The sequence below is a fragment of the Etheostoma spectabile genome, unplaced genomic scaffold (assembly GCF_008692095.1).
Source record: "Etheostoma spectabile isolate EspeVRDwgs_2016 unplaced genomic scaffold, UIUC_Espe_1.0 scaffold352, whole genome shotgun sequence".
Classification (NCBI taxonomy): Eukaryota; Metazoa; Chordata; class Actinopteri; order Perciformes; family Percidae; genus Etheostoma; species Etheostoma spectabile.
Window position 1 is genome coordinate 1,063,062 of NW_022605591.1, and position 9,898 is coordinate 1,072,959.

The 9,898-nt window shown below is 44.5% G+C and overlaps 1 protein-coding gene across 1 annotated transcript in view; it reads left to right on the forward strand.

Moving 5' to 3' along the window:
- The window catches only part of trmt44 (tRNA methyltransferase 44 homolog), a 42,550-nt gene that overhangs the window by 3,269 nt on the left and 29,383 nt on the right, over positions 1 to 9,898 (forward strand). The window lies entirely within an intron of this gene.

Sequence of the window (9,898 nt, forward strand, 5' to 3'; positions counted from 1 at the left end):
TCCGTAACTTGTGCGGGAGGTGGAGCGCTACCGGTTAGATCTGGTGGGGCTTACCTCTGCGCACAGTCTCGGTTCTGGAACCGTACTCCTGGATAGGGGTTGGACTCTGTCCTACTCTGGAGTTGCCCAGGGTGTGAGGCGCCGGGCGGGTGTGGGGATACTCACAAGTCCCCGGCTGAGCGCCGCTGCGTTGGAGTTTACCCCGGTGGACGAGAGGGTCGCCTCCCTACGCCTGCGGGTGATGGGGGGGAAAACTCTGACTGTTGTTTGTGCATATGCACCAAACAAGAGTTCGGAGTATTCGGCCTTCTTGGAGACCTTGAATGGAGTCCTGTATGGGGCTCCATAGTTCTGCTGGGGGACTTCAACGCACACGTGGGTGATGATGGAGATACTTGGAGAGGCGTGATTGGGAGGAACGGCCTCCCTGATCTAAACCAGAGTGGTTGTCTGTTGTTGGACTTCTGTGCTAGTCATGGATTGTCCATAACAAACACCATGTTCGATTATAGGGACGCTCATAAGTGTACGTGGTACCAGAGCACCCTAGGCCAAAGGTCAATGATCGATTTTATAATCGTTTCATCTGATCTGAGGCCGTATGTTTTGGACACTCGGGTGAAGAGAGGGGCAGAGCTGTCAACTGATCTCCATCTGGTGGTGAGTTGGGTCAGGGGATGGGGGAGGACTCTGGACAGACCTGGTAAGCCCAAACACGTAGTGCGGGTAAATTGGGAACGTATGGAGGAGGCCACTGTCCGACGGACTTTCAACTCGCACCTCCGGTGGAGCTTTTCGTGCATCCCTGTGGAGGCTGGGGGCATACAACCTGAGTGGACAATGTTCAGAGTTTCCATTGCTGAACCTGTGGCGGGGAGCTGTGGTCTTAGGTGCCTCAAGGGGCGGTAACCCACGAACACCCTGGTGGACACCGGTGGTCAGGGAAGCCGTCCGACTGAAGAAGGAGTCTTTCCGGGATATGTTATCCCGGACGACTCCGGAGGCAGTTGTAAGGAACCAACGGGCCTGAAGGGCTGCAGCCTCGGCCGTGACAGAGGCAAAGCAGCGGGTGTGGGAGAAGTTTGGAGAAGACATGGAGAAGGACTTTCGGTCGGCACCAAGGTGCTTCTGGAAAACCGTTTGCCACCTCAGGAGGGGGATGCGGGGACTCATCCGAGCTGTATACAGTAAGGATGGGACGCTGTTGACCTCAACTGGGGAGGTAATAGAGCGGTGGAAGAAGCACTTTGAGGAACTCCTAAATTCAGCTGACACGTCCTCTGTGGTGGAGGCAGAGCTGGAGGATGATGGGGGATTGTCGTCAATTTCCCTGGTGGAGGTCGCTGAGGAAGTCAAACAACTCCACAGCGGCAAAGCCCCAGGGATTGATGAGATCCGTCCAGAAATGCTGAAAGCTCTGGGTGTGGAGGGGCTGTCTTGGTTGACACGCCTCTTTTACATTGCGTGGAAGTCTGGGACAGTGCCTAAGGAGTGGCAGAAACTGTGGGAGGTGCTGCGGGAGTATGGGGTGTGGGGGTCCCTTCTTAGGGCCATCTAATCTCTGTATGACCAAAGCGAGAGCTGTGTCCGGGTTCTCGGCAGTAAGTCGGACTCGTTTCAGGTGAGGGTTGGCCTCCGGCAGGGCTTCGCTTTGTCACCAATCCTGTTTATAATATTTATGGACAGGATATCGAGGCGTAGTCGGGGCGGGGAGGGGTTGCAGTTTGGTGGGCTTAGGATCTCATCGCTGCTTTTTGCAGATGATGTGGTCCTAATGGCATCATCGGTCTGTGACTTAAGCACTCACTGGATCGGTTCGCAGTGTGAAGCAGCTGGGATGAGGATCAGCACCTCTAAATCTGAGGCCATGGTTCTCAGCAGGAAACAAATGGAGTGCTTTCTTCAGGTAGGGAGTGAGTACTTACCCCAAGTGAAGGAGTTTAAGTACCTTGGGGGCTTGTTCGCGAGTGAGGGGACCATGGAGCGTGAGATTGGTCGGAGAATCGGAGCAGCCGGTGCGGTATTACATTCTGTTTATCGCACAGTTGTGACGAAAAGAGAGCTGAGCCAGAAGGCAAAGCTCTCGATCTACCGGACAATTTTCGTTCCTACCCTCACCTATGGTCATGAAGGCCGGGTCATAACAGGAGGGTGGCTGGCGTCTCCCTTAGAGATAGGGTGAGAAGCACAGTCATCCGGGAGGAGCTCGGAGTAGAGCCGCTGCTCCTTTGCGTCGAAATACCCGATACCGGATAAGCGGTCAAAGATGTATGGATGGATGAAATAATAACCGTTCTTCCTTAAATACAGGGGGCATAAGTATACACACCCCTATGTTAAAATTCCAAAGAGGCAGGCACATTTTTAGTTTTAAGACCAGTTATTTCATGGATCAGGATACTATGCATCCTGACAAAGTTCCCTTGGCCTTTGGAATTAAAATATACCCCCCCCCCCCCCCCCCCGGGAACTTTCCATAAGATCATCTCTCAATGCAAATTAAACCAGCTATTAGGCTAACTAAAATAAAGTATTCTTTTTATAAGCTTTAACATGGTGTGTAAACTTTCTCAAGCCACTGTATGTGTAGGTGTTTTACCCGTCACATGTTGTCAGGTCACGCAACCAAGTTCTGTCAATCCATTTGAGTGTGAAAAATTGATTTGACCCAGTAAAGAAATCATATGTCACGCCAGAGGCAGGTGAAAAGGTGTTCGCTGCAGGCAATTGAAAGCTCTCTTGAGCATACAGTGGTGTTGAGTCTCTGTCACTGTGCTGCAGGTGCTGTGGGCTGAGGAGCGAGCAGAGAAAAATCTGAACGCCAGACAGTCCTTTGTGGACCTGGGCTGTGGAAACGGCCTCCTGGTTCACATACTATCCAATGAAGGGTAATCAGGGGCTCGCTGAATGTTGGCGGTCAGTGATATGTACAGAGCATTACTTCCTGTTAAAAGCTTATTGAAAGGCCACATTAGCTTACAGATTGATCTACATAGCTGTGATGTAGATAGATGGTTTCTTACCTGATAGGGTTAATGGTTATATGGGCCTTGCTTTGTACTGAACTGGATGCAACACTTAGAATCTAAACTGAACTGAGGAAAGTTAGAAGTCCCACCTTAATGTCAGTTTAAAACAACAAAGCAATGTTCTAATAATGTACTGTACGTTTTGAAAGCAGATGGAATCGTTAATCAAACAACACACAAAATTCCTATCAACTACATCATGAAGAATTTAATTGCAAAATGCTTCAACTGAATAGAAAATTATTTAATTCACTATCAGAACAAATCATTCTGCTTGAGAAGCTGGAATCGTACATATATGCGTATTTGGCTGCTTGAAAAATGAATGAAACAATTAATTGATTATTCAGATAGTTGACGATTCATTGTCTTAGGTTCAACTATGAATGAATTGAATAATTGTTGCAGCTCTTGTCTGGACCCAAGTGGTGGAACATCTGTCTACCTTTTGTAAAATCACCGGCTCCTTACAGCGGGGAAGATGCACGCTAGTGTGATTTTGATCTATCACTTTATCAATAAAGGAAAACTTTTCCTCTTCTCAAACTTGGAACATATCACTGAACACCTGAAATGTATGAGAACTCATTTAGTCGTTGGGCTTTTCAATGATCAAATAACACAATCCAAGCAAATCCCGCTATAAGAATTTCTATGACATTTCATATTTGGTACATTCAGCAGCAGGTCCATCACCAACACCAAATGAATGTAGGTTAGGAACTGAGGCCTGTGAGGTTTAAGAGAGCCTCCAAACGAAGGTTTAGGACCGACTACAGCACCCCTGGAGGCTCAGAAAGATTGGTCTGATACACCCTCTCCCAAGAATCACTCAATAATAAGTGATCTGAAATGGAAGAGTCAGGAGCTTGATGTCAAATGAATGACTGAGTCCAGGAGGCAGATAAGGGAAAGTGCAGTGTTTTTGGGCCAAGCTTCCCTGCAAATGTGTGCACGTTAACATGGGTTAACCTAAGCGATTCATTGTCTTAGGTTTACCTAATGAATTAATTGAATTATTGTTGCAATTCTTTGTTTGGACCCAAGGGTGGAACATCTGTCTGACTGACTGACTCTGCCATCCAGAGCCACGCTACCTAAATAATAATAACATATAACCTGAATAACAGATTTTAAAATGCATTTTGTAAAAACACAGGCCCCTCAAGAATTAGCCAGATCTTCTCTGGTAGCTTAATCATGGATATTGGGGCTGATTAGGGATTTACGTCTCTGCATATATAAATCTACAGTATTGTGCCACCGTAATGGGCCAATCACAAACCAGGACAGGTGTAATTGACATTGCACCCGGCCATTGATGTCAATGTGGCTGAAAGAATTAGCCCTGACTGTCGTGCTGTCTTGTGTTGCAGCATCCTGGAAAGGGCATCGATGTTCGGAAGAGGAAGATCTGGGACATGTACGGCCCCCAGACTGTGCTAGATTGAGCAAGCTGAGCATGAAGAAGGCAGATTCTGTATCAGGTTTCAATTAGGTTATTATCTTTTCACATGAGCGCACGGAATCCATATCACACGCAGTAGGTGTCTTTAAAGCTGGCATCGCCCCCTCGCTGCAGCTGCTGGGCTTCAACTGTTATTCTTTTGTTTGAGTGAGACACATTTTTAGAAAATTAGACAATCTTTTGTATTAAAGCACAAACCGTAAATCAGTTGCTTACGATCTTACGTCAAAATATCTTTGCCAGCAAAACGTAAATACATCCCATCTTATTGTGCTATTTATTATGCTAGTCCTTGATGAGAGACAGATTAGATCTTAAGCTTTTGTCTATTAATCGACAAGTTCATCGACGGAAAATCCATCTGCACCAAGTTTGGTAATCCACTAACCATTTTATATGAAACGTGGAAGGATTTTCTGCTTTTGGTGGTCTTATATGATAGCAAAGATCAATATATTTTGTGTTTAGAGCTGTTGTTCGGACAAAAAAGCATTTGGTAGAACTTGGGTACTGGGAGCATTTCTTCACTATTTCTTTTTTTAACTTGCAGACCAAACAATAAATTGAATAATGACCAAGTATACTCAGAAATGGCACAATACTAAGAAAGCTCATTAAGGACTGGCTCTAGTCGCGGGAATTCTGCACCAAGGCTTATTTGGGAAAGATACTTCAGTACAACATTAGGGGACCACTATGGTCTATATAAAAGAGACTTCAGATACAGTATTAGGGGACCACTAAGGTCTATATAAAGAGACTTCAGATACAGTATTAGGGACCACTAAGGTCTATATTAAGAGACTTCAGATACAGTATTAGGGGACCACTAAGGTCTATATTAAAGAGACTTCAGATACAGTATTAGGGACCACTAAGTCTATATTAAGAGACTTCAGATACAGTATTAGGGGACCACTAAGGTCTATATAAAAGAGACTTCAGATACAATTAGGGGACCACTAAGTCATATAAGAGACTTCAGATACATATAGGGGACCACTATGGCTTTATAAAAGAGACTTCAGATTAGTATTAGGGACCACTAAGGTCTATATAAAAGAGACTTCAGATAACGTATTAGGGGACCACTATGGCCTTTATAAAGACATCAGATACAGTATTAGGGTGACATGACCACTAAGGTCTATTTAAAGGACTTCAGATACAATTAGGGGACCACTAAGGTCTATTAAAAGAGACTTCGATACATATTAGGGGACCACTAAGGTCTTTTAAAAGAGACTTCAGATACAGTATAAGGGGACCACTAAGGCCTATATAAAAGCATCAAAAAGCACCATGTCATGGGACCTTAAGCAACTCTTGATTTAACGATTTAACATTACTACTGCACAGGGGACTTCAATGAACCCATGTTAACCCATGTTAACATGTTAACCCATGTTACATGCACACATTTGCAGGGAGCCTGGCCCAAACACTGCCTTTCCCTCCTATCTGCCTCCTGGACTCATCATCATTGACACAAGCTCCTGACTGCTTCATTTTCAGATCATCTATTATTGAGTGATTCTTTGAAGAGGGTGTGTCAGACCATCTTTCTGAGCCTCCAGGGTGCTGTAGTCGTCCTAAACCTTCGTTTGGAGGCTCTCTTTAACCTCACAGGCCTCAGTGCTCCTAACCTACATCATTTGTGTGTTGGTGATGACCTGCCTGCTGTATGAGCCAAATTGAAATGTTTTATAGAAATTCTTATAGCGGGATTTGCTTGGATTGTGTTAGTTTGATCATCTAAAAGCCAACAACTAAATGTTTCTTATACGTTTCAGGTGTTCAGTGATATATTTAAAGTTTAGAGAGGAAAAGTTTTCTTTTTATTATAAAGTGATTCAGAATCAAAATCACACCGGCGTGCATCTTCCCCGCTCTAAGGAGCTCATGTGTTTTTTTCGGGTCTTTTGCTATTTCAGGAAAAGGCAATTACGCCCAGCGAGAGCTTCATATTCCCGGTTACAGACTGGCTGATTGGGAACCACTCGGACAGCTCACACCTTGGGTCCCCGTTATAGCTGCCAGGCAAGTCATCAACAGACCACATCTCACTCCACTCAAGTGCCAGGTGATCTCTCCATTTGGAATAACATTATGGGCCAAGAGAGGTGTGTGTGTGTGTTGTGTTGTGTGTGTTGTTTGTGTGTGTGTGTGTGGTGTGGTTGGTGTGTGTGTGTGTGTGTGTGTGTGTGTGTGTGTGTGTGTTGTGTGTGTGGTGTTTGTGTGTGTGTGTGTGTGTGTGTGTGTGTGTGTGTGTGTGTGTGTGTGTGTGTGTGTGTGTGGTGTGTGTGTGTGTGTGTGTGTGTGTGTGTGTGTGTGTGTGTGTCTAAGGTGACCACCTGATGGCGATATTGAGCCTCAGTCTGACAAATCTATTAGTACTACGATGATATTCTCTAGTATTGATTTTGTCTCCTGTTTGTTGAACTGATTCAGAATCTTGAAAAACAACTTAGTACACTTCCTGCTGAGATTTCTAATCAACCTTTTCTTTGGCACTGGGTCTTTTGCTCTCACTGCAGGTCATCTTACTCCTGCCGGTACTTCGTCCTCCCTTGCTGTTTTTTTGACTTCTATGCAAAATACCAGAGACGTCAGTGCAAGAAGTCTCAGTACAATGATACATCGACTTTATCACGGAGTTAGCCAAGTCAGTGGCTTCAACACGGAGGAGGACTGCCTCAGAATCCCTCCACCAAACGGTAGGCGTACGTAGTCCAGAGTCACACTGACTAGACTTCCTATAACATTACTTAAGTCTTATTACTAAAACATTTGTCATATTGTGTGATTGACATCATTAAACGTTGTTTCTATTAATCTATACTCCAAAACAAGTTACAAAGTACTATTTAACTCTTTAGTAACACCAAAACGGTCAAATTGACCTTTGTCCCTAGTATAAAAATAAAATTGATAGAAAGCCAATTCCCACAAATCATTGTAGCAGGAATGGTCAGAGGGCAGCCATTTTTAACTTCCATATTTTCAACTTCTATACCTCTGTACAAACCGACCTGCACCAGTCACGGAGGTGAGGTGTTTCAGTAAGGAAAAACGAGCAGTGGAGAACTAACATTACAAAGCAGAGAGGTCAGCCGCTAATTAGTCAATTTAACAACTTAAAGTTGCAGTGGGTAGAATGCAAAAAGAACCCAAATTGAAGTAGAGTGAATTGTCTTCCTGCAACTCTCCTTTTCTCCTCTCCCTTCCCCCTCCCCTCCTCTCTCCTCTCTCTCTCTCTCTCTCTCACTCTCTCTCTCTCTCTCTCCTCTCTCTCTCTCGTCTCTCTCTCTCTCTCTTCTCTCTTTCTCCTGAAATGAACTGTGCTGTCCAGTCTCCCGTGACTGCTAGATTTTCTGAAGCCTGAATACAGATAGGAAGGTGCAGACTCTAGTTTCTCAGACCTGACTAAATTACAATATGCTGAAAGATTATTATGGATTTTTTGCCCAACGACTCCTAAAATAATATTCCTACAACAACTTTAAAGGTCCATAACATGTAGCTTTTTAGATGCTTTTACAAAGTTTATATATAGGCCTTAGTGGTCCCCTATACTGTATCTGAAGTCTCTTTTATATAGACCTTAGTGGTCCCTAATACTGTATCTGAAGTCTCTTTTATATGACTTAGTGTCCCCTAATACTGTATCTGAAGTCTCTTTTATATAGACCTTAGTGGTCCCTAACTGTATCCTGCAGTCTCTTTATATAGACCTTAGTGGTCCCTATACTGTATCTGAAGTCTCTTTTTATATAGACCTTAGTGGTCCCCTGATACTGTATCTGAAGTCTCTTTTATATAGACCTATTGGTCCCGCCCTAAACTGTATCTGAAGTCTCTTTTATATAGACCTTAGTGGTCCTAATACTGTATCTGAAGTCTCTTTTATATAGACCTTAGTGGTCCCCTAATACTGTATCTGAGTCTCTTTTATATAACCTTAGTGGTCCCCTATACTGTATCTGAAGTCTCTTTTTATATAGACCTTAGTGGTCCCCTAATCTGTATCTGAAGTCTCTTTATATATGACCTTAGTGGTCCCCTACTACTGTATCTGAAGTCTCTTTTATATAGACCTTAGTGGTCCCCTTATACTGCATCTGAAGTCTCTTTCAAATTTCAGCTTGGTGCAGAAATACAGCCACTAGAGCCAGTCCCACAATGAGCTTCCTGAGTATGTGCCATTTTTGTGTCTGTAGCTTTAAATGCTATTGTGGAGGAGAGTTGGAGAGAGTGGAGGGTGGGGGTGTGGCCTTGACCATCAACATTGCTTACTTGTTTGCAAGACATGATGTCTCTCTCTTTTTCATGGACGAGTCAAATTCTCTGGGCGGCTGCCTGTACACATCCGGTGCTGCCGCACGATCCGTCCTGCGCATGCGCAGATGATCAATCCTGACGTACGTGAATATAAGACTGCCAATCTGTTTTAATAGTAGTATTCTGCTGTTAGCTTTCCACCAGAAAGCTATGTGGGTTTAGCTAACAGTTAATTCGACAAACTACTAGTTGAGACAGCATGTAAAAGAGCCTCAAAACTGAAAATAACCGTTAAAATTTTTAACAGCTGTTACGTCGTTCTACTTAATCATTAAAATACAATCACTCATATTGTCTTTATTATACTGTAAAGTCCTATTAGCTGGAGCCTGCTTTTCCCAGTGTTTAGTTTTGAGTAACGTTTTTTAGACAGATCAAGCTGTCATTTGGCGGTTGGCCGAATAGCTGTAGCTAAACTAGCTTCACTCCCGTTGGAGGCTAACGGAACAGATCGTGCAGTGGTCGTAAATCCTTGTACTTCATGATTATCATCTGCGTATGTGCGACACCTTGCCATGGGCTGGGACTGATCGTGACCGACACGGGCAAAGCAGAGAAGGGGAGTATCTTTCCCCTTATGACCTCATAAGGAGAATTCCAGATTGGCCCATGTGAGCTTTCTTTTCTCAAAGCAGAGCAGGGTAACCGGGGCTCGGTTTACACCTATCACCATTCTAGCCACTGGGGACCATAGGCAGGCTGGAGGAACGCATATTAATGTTAAAAAAACTCATAGATGTCAAGTGACTTTATGCCATGGGACCTGGTGGATGCTTCATCCACACAAAGCACATTGCTATCACTAGATAGGACAGCTTTGTTTGGCCCTTTTTCCAGTTACCAGGGTGGCGTGGGGGCATGGCGGAGATAGAAAGCTAGCTAGCTAGCTAACTAGCCACCGCTAGTTTACTTGCTGCTTCCCGTATGCTTTCATGCTGCATTGGTTACAAAAAATGTGGGAGGACTCTGGACAGACCTGGTAAGCCCAAACACGTAGTGCGGGTAAATTGGGAACGTATGGAGGAGGCCACTGTCCGACGGACTTTCAACTCGCACCTCC